The 16,945-nt window shown below is 38.1% G+C and overlaps 1 protein-coding gene across 1 annotated transcript in view; it reads left to right on the top strand.

Annotated features, from left to right (window-relative positions):
- LOC135216349 (uncharacterized) overlaps nt 1-16,945 on the top strand; it is a 38,344-nt gene that overhangs the window by 744 nt on the left and 20,655 nt on the right. The window lies entirely within an intron of this gene.

Below are 16,945 nucleotides of genomic sequence, written 5' to 3' on the forward strand. Positions count from 1 at the left end.
AATGACCTTACCTTTTAGCACGTGCTTATCCTGTTTGCTTCTCCCAAAAGAATTCCAATTTGACGTCTCGAAAATCGTTGCCCGTGAAATCGAAGAAATGGTTAGTAAATATCCCTTTTACAATACTACTAAGTCTTCTTTAGAAAAAAAAAAAAAAACGTTAATCCCAACGAATGTGAGCTTTAGATTTGAACAGCACCCCTCAGCTGCAGGAGCAGGTCGGGCAGTGGGGTGTAAGTGGCGTCTCAGAGCAGACGCAGGATGCTATATATAACCCCTGTCGGAGGGCATTGCCAGCCACCTCGTAGACTCAGTTCGTATAGGTATCGTACTATTTAAAGAACCCTCCCCCTTTTATGTAAAACTAAAATGTCTCTTCTCGTAAACGTATGCAATTTACTGCATTGAACGCATGCACCTTCGTTTCAGTTTTCATTCGGCGCTAAAACTGCTATTCAAATATGTATACGTATGCGGTAGAATTACCTTTAATTATTTATTCTGTGGTTGCTGTTTTCACACATTGGGCATTCGATTCTGTGTGAAACGCTTCCCTTGCAATTATTGTTGTTTTTTGGTTTGTTTCTTAGGGCATTTTTTACATTTTTTTATAATAATAATAATAATAATAATAATAATAATAATAATAATAATAATAATAATAATAATAATAATAATAATGATAATAATATTCTGAGAAAGATATTGATTTATAGATTATTAATTTGTCGCTGCATGCGTTCCTTTCATGGATATCAAAGATAAAAAGAAGAAAGGAAAGGACAAACTAGACGAGATTGAAGTGGATCTCTCGGGTCTAGAACATTCCCATCAGTGGGCAATTGCCATGGTACTCATCCATAGGTGCCTCTCTTTACGGAGATCAGTCTTTGTCGGCTGTTGTCACCACTTGCACCAGAAAAGTTCACAAAATGTGCTTGTAATTGCAGGTGTGTAATTAATTCAGGTAAGCACAGAATTTATACTTGCGTATTCGTACACAAAAACTGACCAATAGCTATATAAAAATAAAAGGCGTCTGTCCTTTGAACACAGCCACTTGCTCCGGATAACTATTGCTAGATGGAAGTCCAAGTAATGCTTGACACTGTACAATTCAGGAATGCTAACCCTACTCCTACTGTCAGCTCCCTCCTTTAAAAGGAAGTGGCATATGGACGTGAGGTGTGAACTGTGAGGAAAATTACTCTATGACCTGACCTCCTGAGTAAAAGAACACAGGTTTATGATAAAATTTCCACATCATGTGCGCAGTGGCGGATTCAAAGGGGGCCACCTGGTCTTGTGCCCCCCTCCCCTCCCCCCATGGAGAGAATGATTTGTAAAAGCTATGATGAAATTTTTATAATGTGTACCCACTGCAACAAGTAGAATATTGATATCAATAGCATTGAATGCTTGAATTTGCCAAAGCAACTTCACCTGCTACTGCTTTGTAAGCTACAGCTGTTTGGAAACAATGTAACAATCGTCATAATTTATAATCTCTCTCTCTCTTAATACATGCAATATATATGAACATATGATGTAAATTATGTCTATATATGTTTGTGCATACATGTAAATACTGATGTACTTATATGTAGTACCGTATGTGTGTACATGTTACACACACGCACTCACACACAATATATATATATTAATAATATATATATATATATATATATATATATCTATATATATATATATATATAATATATATATATATATATATATATATATATATATATATATATTATATGATTATTCCAAGTTCCCCCCAAAGGAAGATTTCTATATCCGCCACAGCACAAGCAGATATTTTGCTAGACTTTCTCGACGGGAAGCGCGGTGTTTACATTAGAAATGCAAGGTAAACAGACAGTCGATGTAACAACCAAGGATATCATGAGCAAGTACACGCAAGATTAAATCTGACGAGGAAAGCCGTCTGTTTTGGATGAGGAAAACGTTTCCTCATATTTGCCTGTCTGATCACAGACAGGTAAATATGTCTCTGCCTTTCCATCCATTTTAACTAACGCTAGGCCTTCGAATAGGTTTTGTATGGTGACTTCATCTTGACGTATCTTTCTCTCTGTCTCTCTTTAAGTGAAGATCTCTCTCTCTCTCTCTCTCTCTCTCTCTCCTCCTCTCTCTCTCTCTCTCTCTCTCTCTCAGAGATAGAACATTTTTTGCTCTCTTTTCTTGGACATCTTTGTCTAAGGTAAAACTTAAGTGAACAGTTAGGCTATGTGGAAATCAGTCATTCAGTTATTGTCTAATTGATCCAAAACTTGGTCTCAAATCGTACCTAATACATTGCCGAATAACGTGGTCATGTGACACCACATTAGGCATTAGTTTAGAGTGAATGCTTAAAACACAATAGACTCAAATTTCCCATAATATCGCATTGCTTCCCTGACCTGACGCTTTCCATATCTTCAGGTTTTATTTCCTTGTCTCCGTCATTTGCATGTCATGATGGCAAAAAAATTCTAATGGTAAATTTTATGAATTTAGCAGAACTTCATTGCGTACATAGTAGAGAATAAAAAAAAAGTAAAATTCAGTTTCTTGGAATTTTGATAATCAAGCATAGGTTTCTAGAGATAACGAGAACCTGTTGCATTTTATGAAATGACTAAGTTGATATGTATTTGAATGCGTAAGGGATACCTTTAACGCTGCCGGTCTCGTCCGCTCGTGATACGCGACACTCTCAACATTGAGGTAACTGCAAACATATGTTCATCAACAACTATTGAGAACACATTCAAGTCTGTCAGTCATCAGTTCAATTACAGTTACAGTTAAAAATTAACCCACAAGCTCATATTCTTTAAGCTACAAACTTTTTTTTTTTCAGAACAAAATACTGCTCACTAAGAGTTTTTGCTTTTCAAGTTAAAATTCGACTTAAAATATGAGTCTTCTTTTGATATGATACTTGCCTATATCATTTGGTCGTTGAAGCTTAGCAAAAGGTGATTAAGTTAACTAGCGGCAGATGAGTAGGGGGTTCAGGGAGGACTCACCCACTTTCTGGGTAAACAGCGTCCACATTATTTTTTGGCAACAGGGGTAGATATAGGTTAGTCTGGGATGGGGATTAAATGAAAGACTTGACAATTGTATATGTATGAAAAGTGGAAATTACCTTTAAGTTCAATTGTTCCTAAAAGAATAAAGACCTTCAAGACAACTATGTGGAGATACCCTGATGGGCGGAAGGTATTGTCCAGAGGTCATGATTAGTGTTGCTCTCACTTCCACCAGGAAATAACAGCTTTTTTGGTCATCTACGTGAAGATTTGAAGTGTAATACTTGTAACCACTGTGCATCCTACTAATGAACTCGTCCATGAAGGACATGAAGTTTAAATTTTAAGCTCCTGCATATGTAAAATAGGTACTATGCCGCGATGGTGAGGATGGATCTATTCCAACTCTAGCAAAATGTATCTGAATTTTGTCAAATATTATGTAAATATGAGCTGAAATATTCATCTGCCTTGATACCATAGGCTGATATTATCTTAAACTGACTTCGACTTATTATGTGTAAGCTCATTCTTCTCTCAGGAATTTAGAGTTTTCTTCATTTGTTCTTATTTTCAGATAGGTTTTTACAATAACAATTGTATTTATATATATATTATATATATATATATATATATATATATATATATATATGTATGTGTGTATGTATATGAATGTGTTTGGTGTATATGCGTGTGTGTGTGTGCATGTATATTTAAGAAAGAATTGGTTTCTGCATCTTTTGTAAGATCACCTTCCCTCATGAGTTGACGTCGACAGGCAAAAGGAAACTTTTGGGAGTTCAGGTGACGTCATCTAAAAAAACATACAGTTACTGTTCCAGTCACATAATAAATATATATATATATATATATATATATATATATATATATATATATATATATATATATATATGTATGTATGTATGTATGTATGTTATATGTATGTATATATTATATGAGCATGTGAACGTGTGTTTGCATATGAAGAGAGAGAGAGAGAGAGAAGAGAGAAGTTGAGAGAGAGAGAGAGCGAGAGAGAGAGAGAGAGAGCTCTTTTCTAAGAAGTAACCTTGGCACTCACGCCTGATGGGCCATCTTAACGGAGTTGAATGACGATAAAACGATCTTGGTCTTCGTCAGCATATCGGGGTTGTGTGCCGCCAAACGTTCTTGCTCTCTATCGCACTTCAGCAGGAATGAATGCTTACACAGAGAGAGAGATAGAGAGAGAGAGAGAGAGAGAGGAGACCTCCCGAACCTTACGTGTTCAGTCTTATTTCTCTACGTTTCTTGTACTTCTTCTCAGTTTTCATTCGGAGCTAATACTGCTATTCAAATATGTATCCGTATGCGGTGAAATTACCTTTATGTATATACTATGTGGTTCCTTCCCTTACAAATTATCGTCTTTTTTTGGTTTGTTTCTTATGGCATTTTTTACGTTTTGAATAATAATAATAATAATAATAATAATAATAATAATAATAATAATAATAAAAATAATAATAATAATAATAATAATAATAATAATAATATAATAATAGTATGAGAAAGATGTTGATTTATAGATTATTAATTTGTCGCTGCATGCGTTCCTTTTTCGTGGATATCAAAGACAAAAAAGAAGAAAGGAAAGGACAGACTAGACGGGATTGAAGTGGCTCTCTCGGTCTAGAACTTTCCCAGCAGTGCGCTTGTCATGGCACTCATCCATAGGTGCATCTCTTTGACAGAGTCAGTCTTTCCCCGATGTTGTCATCAATTGTACCAGAAAAGTTCACAAAATGTGCTTGTAATTGCAGGTGTGCAAATAATTCGGGTAAGCAGAGAATTTATACCTGCGCATTCATACACAAAAACTGACCACACAATTGCACGCACGCACGCACCAATAGCTATATATAAGATTGGCGTCTGTCCTTTGAACACAGCCACTTCCTCCGGACAACTATTGCTAGTTTTGGAAGTCCAAGTGATGCTTGACACTGTACAATTCAGGAATGCTAACCCTACTCCTACTGTCAGCTCCCTCCTTTAAAAGGAAGTGGGATATGAACGTGAGGTGTGAACTGTGTGGAAAATTACCCTATGACCTGACCGCCTGAGTAAAAGAACACAGTTTATGATACTAGTTTCACACCATGTGCTGACATTTCGCTTGATTTTCCCGACGGGAAGCGCGGTGTTTTACATTAGAAATGCTAGGTAAACAGACAGACAATGTAACAACCAAGGATAACATAAGCAAGAACACGCAAGATTAAATCTGACGAGGGAAACCGTCTATGTTGGATGAGGAAAACGTTTCCAGATAGTACGAATGTCTGCTGATCCACAGTCTGGCAAATATGGCTCTGACTTTCAGTCCATTTTTAAGCCAACGCTCGACCAGCGCACAGGTTTTGTATGGTGGCTACATCTTGTCAAATCATTCTCTCTGTCTCTTTTTAAATGAAGATCTCTCTCTCTCTGTTCCCTTAGATATCTTCGTTGTATATGTATATTTAATATGTATTGTGAATATGTATTGTGAATAAGTTTTTGTTTACCAAAGTTCTGAATAGCTGTCGCCCTATATAATCCTTTAATTGTCTTGTCCTTGTGTCTAAGCAGATTGACTTAATCTTTTGGTTTTTAAATTGCACCCATGTTTATGCTTTTTTTGGGAAGGTTACTCATTCTCCGGTGTACCGATTCTAGGTATTAATCTCCTTATAATCCCTCTCTGTCAGTTATAACAACCTTTCGTGTACTGTCAATTCCTCATGTAAGTCAGTTTATCTGCTGAGTAAAGGACGTTGAGTCGAAAGATCTTGCAAAAAACTCTGTTGTTTTATTTTTCCTTCTTGGCTTATACCTTTATTTATGGATTTATCACGTTCCAAACTTTCGTGATTCAGTTATACATGTATATATATATATATATTATATATATATATAATATATATATATATATATATATGTATGTATGTATAACTGAATCACGAAAGTTGGAACGTGATAAATTCATATATATATATATATATATATATATAGTATATATATATATATATATATATATTATATATATATATATATATAATTTTATGTACATACATATATGTATATATATATAGTGCATATTTTTATATATATATATATATATATATATATATATATATATATACATATATATATTAGACAAATACATATATATCATTTATTATACATATATATCGTATGTATATATATATATATATATATATATATATATATATTATATATATATATATATATATATATATATATAAAGAGTGTGAGAGAACCAGCGACAAACAGGCAGACAGACACAAAAGATCATAATTGCGTTGAAGTTTGCTCCCTAAACCTACCCACGAATGATCTGGTACCGAAAGCATCTGATCTTCCTTGGTGGTCACCCGAACAAACCATTTCCTGACACTAAGTCATCAGAGCAATTCTGTGCGAGTTGTAGACTAGAAATGCTTCGCTGGTTGTACTGAAAATACTACAAGTTTTCATAAACTGAAAGCATTATCATATTCAAAGTGTGCTGTTTGTCTGATATTTCTGTGCGTGTGTTTGTGAGTTTGTGAGTTGTATATCTGTGAGATTGTGTGTTTCTATGCGCATGTGCTCATGAGGATCATGCGCACATACACCCACATATCACACAGTGCAGTTCTCTTTGAGGGCGGGAGTGCTTTCGATCCATGGAATGTTTTGATACTCTCGCTCGGTGCTGCCAGCCCATGCAATATAAAGTCCAATGAAGGACAAAGCAAGGGTAGATCAACTGCACGTTAGATGTTATAATTACTGGATCAAAGATAACACTTTTAATCCCAGACTGATCCTCCTATGATTTACTCACTTTGAGCTGTCAGTGTGATGATATCAGCTTTAAATTCGTTATTCATCTTCTGTTATCAACGAATAATGGCTGAAGTAATTTACAAGGGCGATAAGCACAAGATAAACCTGTGTTCTGTAGCTCACTGTGAAATATTGGTCTTTTCGTATTACAAAGAAAATGCACATGCTCACAGGGTATACAGTTGCCACAAAATCAGGAACAAAATATTTTCATAATGCCAATTCTAATCTTGAGTAGTCAGGGTACCAGACTGAAACAAAGAAACAAATGTTGGATGCAGAATTTCAAATGAAAACTGCAGTCAGCTATGAGTTATGAAGCCTTGTCTTGATGGCTGTCAAAAGTTATTGCCTGTAGTTAGGCATATAATTACTGGTATTTATACATATCTTGGGAGTACTCTCTTTTAAATAAGTCTTAATAAAAAGTATTGCTGCATCAGCTCCATTAATTTTGTATAGAGTCTTTCTCTATTTTCCTTATCCAGGATTTCGCAGTGTTGCTAAAACTGGCAAGCAACGTGCCAAAGGGGATCGTCAAATCTGGTAGCGTAATTTTGAAGTATATTTATTACTGCTACTATGTGTTTGTTCTCTCTCTCTCTCTTGACGCGAGTTTCGCCCAGATCTGCCAGGGCATTGTCACAGCGATGGTTGCGGAGGACTGAATCACTTTACTTTATTTAGGATAGGTAAGGTTGAATTAATTGGGAAAAGGTGAGGGGGGTGGAAAGGTTAGGATGTGAAGAGTGAGGAAAATGAAGGAAGGCAGGAGTAAGTTATTGATTAGATCTTGGTGGCGACGTCCTTTGCTCTATATTATGGTCATGCGGGTGTTTACGGATGCTCCTGCAGGCCCCGGGGGATATTTGACTTTTCATTGGCTGGCGGCCAGGCGTCGGAAACACTTGAGGCATGTTGACCTTCTTAGGTATGTGGCGTCACCTGGAACCTCCGGGTTTTCATTGGCTGCGACCATGGTGACGTCACTCCCAGTATTACTGCCATCCTCTTCAATGTTGGTCCCGTCCTGGGCCCTAGTGTTATCCTCTGGAGGTGGGGAAGGGAGGGGTGGGGGGGGGAACGTTCCTAACACAGGTGGGCAGCAGGAAGGGTTCTTGTGTTGTATTTAGGAGGGGTTTCTGTTCTAGAATGAATAACACCTCAAGGAGGTGTAGGCGTCGCTGATCAGGAGCCATTCCGATTATGTCAGCGTTTTTTACGATGCCCTGTCGCTCTACGTGCTGTTGGTGGTGGGTGGTGAGGGCATGGTGTTTTTTATGGCAACCCGTTCTGGGCGTGACAAGAGATCCTCTTGGACAGTTGTAACGTTGACATTCCATATAGACTCCAGGACATCCTTGGATAGGGCATGTGTACCAGTAGAACGACATTAGGCTAAGGCCCCACCAAATCCGTTGCGGCGCGTCACGTGCGTCCAACATGGCTACGCGTTTTGTGCGTTTCGATCAACTGTCATAGTTCAAACACGAGTAGCCCCACACGGCGCATGAGCGTGCGTGGCTCAGGTGCGTTACCAGACTGGACGCGCAAGGAACAAAACATTTTGTTTTAGCCGCACGTGGACGTGCGTCTCCGAGCTGGGGTCTGCATGAAAGAAGAAATTGTGGTAGACCTATACACCTGCATTTGAACCACCTGCCCAACTTTGAGTTATAATCAAATGTGATGATTTGTGGTTATGATAAAGGATTAAAGTATTTTTTTATTATATTCTAATGGATACATTTATGTAAATATCTTTGTTTCAGAAGTTCCTGTATCAAAGTGTTCAGTTCACACACAATTCTACGTATCTTAATTTTTGTATAAATAAAATAAAGTGCAATTTTAATTTCGAAATCAGTAATCCTTCCCTCAGAGTTACTACAAGTTTCTTACGATGATACGGATCTTCTGTAATTGGTATCAAATTTTGATATTTTAGATATAATGCCCTCGTGAATTAAGTCAAAGGTTTTCGGCGGCATCCGACAATATTAAAAAAAAACTTGTCTGGACGCTATCGTAACTTATGAAAGAGTTTTGCATATTCTCCACTCTTTCCTCATCTAAAGTTATGTCATAAGTCCAGATTTTCCTACTGTTCAACGCCTCTAATTTGGTTGACAGCACCGAGTCAGAGGAAAACCTCGCGCTCTCCCTTCATAACGGCAAGTACTGCTGAAGTTTGAATTGTCCGTCTTATAACCGTCACTTCGTTTGTCTGGTTGGGCCACACTCGCAGAAGACGGAGACGCTTGCAGACGGATAGTCGTGTTGGACGCACGCGACGCGCCGCGACGGATTCGGTGGGGCCTTAGCCTTATTCTGCTTGAGGGGGTCTGCTGCTGGTGGGGCAGGGTTATTCCTCACAACCAGGTCTCCTGTCCTTCGGTTCTTGTAATAGATTATAAGAGATAGTCTCTTCCCTTCCTCCACCGGGGTGAAAGTTCTCTACCACAATCTTCTTAATACATCTCTTATCTTCTTTATATCCATGGTGCATAAAGGACTTGTAGTAAAGGCGCACATCCTCGGAGGGGGGATTCTCTTCATTTTCTTCGTCCTACATGTACCATTTGTTCAAAGCTGTCCTTATCTCCCTGTTGATCAGCTTGGAGTAACTATTGTTAAACCATCATTTGGGAAGCTTGATCCAGTTCTGAGTGGGTGTCCTGCCTTGCTGAAATGTGCGTTAAGGCCCTCCTCATGAAGGCCCTGATGGTGGGTGGTGGTCTTGAACCTAGCAAGACACTCACTCTCCATTTAGGCAAAGTTCCAAGTTGGTAGATTTGGTGTAGATGGTAGTGGTCATCTTCGGGGTGGTCTTCGTAATTAGGACATCGAGGAAGGGGAGCTGATCTTCGCTGCTGAATTCATTGTAAAAGTTAAGGGTGCAGTTGCCCAGGAACTGCTGGTGAAGGGCTTCCACCTCTTCCTTGGAGTCAGCTTGGATAAATATGTTTTCAATGTATATAGCATGCCTCCGGGGACAACGGTGTCTACGAAAAGACCTGCTCTTCAATGGTACCCATGTAAAAGTTGGCAAAGAGGACACCCAACGGGAACCCTATTGCCATGCCATCTTTCTGGTGGAACATTTATCCTCTGTGGTGGTGAAGGGGGCTCTCTTCATACAGATGTCTAGGAGTGTCTTGAGGGATTCTTCTGGGATGTTCGGAGGTTCATATGTTTGAGGGTTCCTGTAGACCTTTTCCTAAATGGTGTCTATTGTTTCATCGACAGGGACGTTGGTAAACAGGGACTCATGTTGAGGGACACCATCGGGGCCGTCGCCAGGGGAATCCCATATTTACTCCAGGAAGAAGTAAGGCAAATTTTGGAGGGGGTATACGGCTCATGATTTTGTTCAGGTGCCAAAGCATAGGTTGGGGTAGGTGTCTGGCTGATGATGGGGTGTAAGGGGTTACCAGTCTTGTGTGTCTTTATGTTTCCATAAGATACGCCAAGCTGTAATCTCCTTGGATGGGCTGGAGGTGAGCTGCGTTCGTTGTGGCGTTCACTGCAGTGATGATGCGGTTAGCATCCGTTTATGTCCTTCAGTAAGGAAGGTCCAGGGCCCCCCTCTCCAGAGTTATACACCAGCGCCCTGATGGACCAACATTGAAGAGGATGGCAGTAATACCAGGAGTGACGTCACCATGGTCACAGCCAATGAAAACCCGGTGCAGGTGACGCCACACACATGAGAAGGTCAACGAGCCTCGAGTGTTTAATGCCTGGCTGCCAGCCAATGAAATGTCGTAATATTCCCCGGGTCACCCTGCAGGAGCATCCGTGAGCGCCCCCACGACCATGATATAAAGAGAAGGGACTCACCACCATCATATACACAGACAATGTCTCCCTAGTTAGCACAGACAGACACAGATCCCACCAGAATATGGAAAATACAATAACACAGATTGAGAATAGATGCACAGACCTAGGTCTAAAAATCAACATGGCAAAGACTAAAGCAATAGCATTCAAATACAGTCTAGACTCAAACGAAATAGGGCTTATGGGTGAACCCATCGAATGGGTAGACAACTTTGTATACCTAGGAGTAAACATGAACAAGCAATTCTCCCCACACATAGAAATTGAAATACTTAAGCAAAAAAAAAAAAAAATGCAGAACACAATGCCATGAGATGGATCACCTCCTGCAACAAGGAGCAGGTATACCACGCCCCTCAGAACCTTCTACATACAAACAATAAGGTCACATTTGAGTATGCTGCGCCTGTCCTCACCAGTCTCACAAGCACAGAGCAAAAAAGCCTTGAAGCGATTAAACCAAAACATTGCCCTAAGACTCAGCACAGGTGGACTCATCACAATGTGGACTAACTTAAGCATCTTGAAAATGAAACAAAACTACAGTCTCTGACATACAAATAGACCAGGGAAACACATCCATCCTACTAAAAACCTTAAAAAATGAAAGAACTGTCCACTAAAAAAGAGAGATCGAAAGGTGCGTTGATCTCCACAAAGGAACTGAAACCCACCCAAGACATATGCTGGCAACCTTTTAGAAACATGAAGAAGAGTAGGCATGCAAAAATATGCTGCAGCCATCAGAGAAGACTCACCTTTCACTGAGTACACAGAACCAGCACCCTGGGAACCTTGGGAGAACTTTGCAAAACAAACTACACAATCCTTCTGGCAAGCAAAGAAGCATGCACCCACCCAACAGCTCAAACAAGCAGCACAGGATTCACAGATGGATCAGTAAACCTCAGCATCCCTGCAGCGGCAGCAGGAGTCTACTCGACATCACTAAAAGGAAGCTGGAGTCTCACTGACAATGCCTCCACTCTACAGACTGAGCTGATAGCCATCGCTAAATTGCTAGAAGTCTCGCTGCACAAAGTGGGAAACACAACTATCCACACTGACTCAAAAGGAGCAATACAAGCCATCACGAAAGGCAAACAACAAACTCCTTACAAACATATGGGCAATTCCAAACCTCCACCAAACCAGAAACAGACTGATAACTCTCAAATGGATTTCAAGCCATGTAGGAATCCAAGGAAATGAGGAAGCAGACTCCCTAGCAAAAAACGGGTTACAAATCAACAACGTAAGTATCAAAATCAGTCACTCACTGACTCAACTAAAAAGCAAAGCCGCAGCTACTGCCAAGTGCAAGAGGAAAGCAAAGTCAGGAGAGCTATCTTTGGAGGACTCCAAAAAACTGCAAAATGGTATGTAGAGACCACAAGTCTACCACACGACATACCAAAAAATATGTCACAAGCATTAGCAGTCATAGTCCATTGGCTAAGACTTGGATACCAATGCACATGGCAAACGATAGAAGGTGATCCCAAGCCATGTAGATACTGTGAAAGGATTGCAGAAGAACCTCTAGACCACTACCTTTTAGACTATCCATTAACGGAACAGCTAAGAGAAAGGTACATAGGAAATGAATGCACAGCCACTCAAATCCCATGGCACATTCTAGCCAACACCCATGAACTTGAGGGTTTTCTATGCTCCTACCCACCACCAAGGTAGAAACCGAACTCTGCCCTGATTGATGGCACGTGGTGTTAACAGTCATGATAGCCCCCTCATCCTGCCCCAACTCACATAACACTCAAGATAATACAACAAACAACAAACCTCCCACTTGCAAGACAGACTAAATGCAAAAACCTCCCCTGAGAAGCTTTTCATCAGCTAGCATCCTTTGTCCTTCTCTAGCTTCCTTCATCACCCCACGCCTCATTCACATCACTATCCTTCCAGCACACTCAGCAGACACACACACACAACTACCCACAAGAATAGGACCGGAAGAAGAATATACCTCAGAATCTCATGAGCTATCTTACTAGCTACCTGTGCCTACAACTCCAGCCTTTCATTCTTCCAATCTGTTGGCCTCTCCTACTCGCGAACACTCACTACTATTGGGCTTTCCCTACAACTGAAGGGTACCTTAGGGTTTAAAGGGTTTCCACCTTACCCATCAAATTTTTCATTTAACCCTTAAACGCCGAAGCTGTAAAAATCAAAAACTCCCCTGAATGCCGGAGCCGGTTTTGAGTGAGCGCGGAAGCAGAAAAAATATTTTTTTCAACAAATCACAGCGCGCTTAGTTTTAAAGATTAAGAGTTCATTTTTTGGCTCCTTTTTTTGTCATTGCCTGAAGTTTAGTATGCAATCATCAGAAATGAAAAATAATATCATTATCATATGTAAATAATGCGATATATGGTAGCAAAAAAAAAATTCATACATAATTGTATTAAAATCACGCTGTGCAAAAAACGGTAAAAGCTAACGAGTTTCTTTTTTTCGTTGTATTGTACACTAAATTTCAATCATTTTGATATATAATACCTTGTAAAGCAATAAAAGCAACACCGGAAAAAATATTATCACAAAATGATGTACGAATTCGTAACGCGCGGACATAAAAAAAATGTTTTTTTTTTCAAAAATTCACGGTAATCTAAAATATTGTTCTAGAGACTTCCAATTTGTTTCAAAATGAATACAAATGATTGAATATTACGATACTGTAAGAGTTTTAGCTTACAATTGCGTTTTTCGACCATTTCGGTAGAGTCAAAGTTGACCGAATGTGGTTTTTTTTCTATTTATCGTGATTTATATGCAAATATTTCGAAAATGAGAAAAGCTACAACCTTCAAATATTTTTACTTTTATTTTACATGAATGCGCACATTTCATATATAAAACTCTATGAAATGCCTAATATGAAAACGAGCAAATTTCCGAGAATTCGATGTACGCAAATTCGAGATTTAAGGCGGAGAATCCGCGTCCGCGTAGGGAAGGAATAAAGTTTTTGTTTTTTTCCATAAAGTTCACCATAAATCGAAATATTTTGCTTAGCTAGTAAGACTTCCCCATTTGTTGTCAAAATGGAAGGTTAAATGATTGAATATTACTAAAATATAAGATTTTTAGCTTACAATTGCGTTTTTTTTTCGACCATTTCGGTAGAGTCAAAGTTGACCAAACGTGGTTTTTTTTCTATTTATCGTGATTTATATGCAATTATTTCAAAAAATGAGAAAAGCTACAACCTTCAATTATTTTTCGTTGTATTCTACATGAAATTGCGCACATTTTCATATAAAACTTTATGTAACGGCTAATTTAAAATGGTGCAAACATTACCACAATCGCACGTATGATTTTTTCGGAAGAGTTACCGCGCGGACGTAAGGAAAATGTTATTTTTTTCATAAATTCACCATAAATCGAAATATTGTGCTAGAGACTTCCAATTTGTTACAAAATGAAGGTAAATGATTGAATATTACTAAAATATAAGAGTTTTAGCTTACAATTGCGTTTTTTTCGACTATTTCGGTAGAGTCAAAATTGACCGAAGGTTGAAAATTTTTCACTTATCAGTTTTTATATGAAAATATTTCAAAACTGATAAAAATTACAACCATGGTTGTTTTTAGTTGTATTGTGCATGAAATTGCGCACATTTCCATATATAAAACTTTATGTAACGGCTAATTTTAAAATGGTGCAAACATTACCACAATCGCATGTATGATTTTTTTCGGAAGAGTTACCGCGCGGACGTAAGGAAAAAGTTTTTCAATAAAATTCAACCCATCAAAATCGGAAATATTGTGCTAGAGACTTCCAATTAGTTGCAAAATTAAGGTAAATAGTTGAATATTACTACAATATAAGCGTTTTAGCTTACAACTGCGTTTTTCGACCATTCGGTAGAGTCAAAGTTGACCAAAGGTTGAAATTTTGGCACTTATTGTTATTTATATGGAAATATTTCAAAACTGATAAAAGTTACAATCATGAGTATTTTTTTTTTTGTATTCTAAATGAAATTGTGCATATTTTCATATATAATACTTCATGTAACGGATAATTTCAAACAGTGCAAAAATTATGTCAAAGTGACGAAATAATTTCCGAGATGTGTCACGATACTTTTTAAGTGCGATAAGAAAGAAATTCGCGCTTGCGCGCCTGCGTAATGATTGTAAACAAAACAACGCCTTGATCCGTGAACTCCCAGCATCCCCCAAGGCGCGTGATTCAAAAGTTTTTGGCTGGTAGGCCTATAAGTATTTTTCTGCGAATTTTTAAAAAAACTTTTTGAGCCGACGTATGGTACGTCCATTCGGAAATCGGGGGAGATTTTTGACTCGACGTTTAGTACGTCCATTCAGCGTTTAAGGGTTACTATCAATTTCACCTTCGCCACCATATATTCATGCATCACCAATAAAATTTCATACCCTAAACATCTCACATTCTCAACATTCAATATGACCTACAGGCTGCTCTAGGAGTAGGAGCCCGTGTCTGGCATAAGGCCAGCTTAATCTCAAACAACAACAACCACCACCAAGATTCAGTCCTCCAGCAACCATCGCTGTGACAATGCCCAGGCAGATCTTGGGCGAAACGTCGTGTCAAGAGAGAGAGAGAGAGAGAGAGAGAGAGAGAGAGAGAGAGAGAGAGAGAGAGATAACTAAATATAATTCAAATGACTCTACTGGATTTGACGTTCCCTTTTGGCAAGTTGCTTGCCAGTTTTAGCAACACTGAGAAATCTTTGATAAGGAAAATAGGAAGAACTCTATACAAAATTAATGGAGTTGATGCAGCAGTCCTATATAATAAGACTTGGTATTTATGCAGTTACATATAATCATTGATACCTCGTATGTACCCTCATATAACAAAGTATAGAACATCAAGAGGAATGAAAGTCAAAACCTTTGCATTTTAAGTACAAATTTTGAGTGTATTCTTAAAAAATATTTGCAACTGGAAACTGCTGCCTATGTAATGTAATATGAATATGCCTACATACAGTATTTTGAAAAATACGTCATTGCCAAGATTATTCAAATACCTGTACCATTTTTATTTTTTTGATATGCATATGGCATTTTCGTTGTAATATCTAAGTCTATAAATGCAGATAACTTGGAAACATTTAATGAACAGGTCTCATCTATCAAATTAAACTAGAAATAAAAAAGATGGTTGCTTGCTCCTTTTAGACATTGATATTAGATGCGAATCTTTTTACTAGTAATACTATGCACAGAAAATTAACCACTTCTTGTTCAACTTGAAGTACTTTCTTCAGTGTTTCTAGAAGCATTATGTTCGTCAGTCCCGAATATCTGGACAACGAACTGCAGAACATTACAAAAGCAGGTAGGAAGTTGTTTTATGTAGGTAATCTTTTGGATGCGTGCTACAATAAAGACATGAAACTTTATATAAAAAAGTGACAAGAAGAAAGAATTCTATACCTGAGAAACCCTTTTGCTTGCCTTATTTTACTTACGCTGAATACATTTAGCCATTATTCAAAATAATAAGTTTAAATCTTTTCATGTAACAAACTTGTGAAAACATACTTATAAGAATTTGTCTTCACCAGAGCAGCAACTTTATTTGTAAAATCACATGAATTAAGTGTAAAAACAAATCAACAAAACCGATCATTTAGGACAGGCCAAAAGAAGTATAATTCTAGTTTTTTACACCTTCGTGGAAAATCACATAGAAAGTGTAGGCCCTGCAGTAAATATAATAGCAAGAAGCAATAACATCTGCAGAAACCTCTTAAACTCTGCGTTAATAGGGCTAGCAAATGAAATTAATATTAAAGTCTAGGTCTGTATACTCTTGATCCAATTCTGCGGTAAATGTTCGAAGGGGATCTGAAAGACAAACTAATTTTTATTAACAATTCTTGTTCATGTCCTTAGCCTCTCCCCGGTCAATCCTGTACATGAGTTAAACCGGGACAGTTGTTCTTCGTCTGTAGATCAATCTCAAAAACAATGATTTCTGCATGCATTAAGTGGTTTTTGTGAACTGATTTTTTTTTTTACGTGTTTTCTTTGTTATTTTTCAATGTACTCATTGTTTCACTTTCCTCGTGGTCATATATCCTATTCATATTTTACATTACAACTTAATAATCTGACATACAAGATCACAGATAGGCC

This window comes from Macrobrachium nipponense, chromosome 19 (genome assembly GCF_015104395.2).
Source record: "Macrobrachium nipponense isolate FS-2020 chromosome 19, ASM1510439v2, whole genome shotgun sequence".
Lineage (NCBI taxonomy): Eukaryota > Metazoa > Arthropoda > Malacostraca > Decapoda > Palaemonidae > Macrobrachium > Macrobrachium nipponense.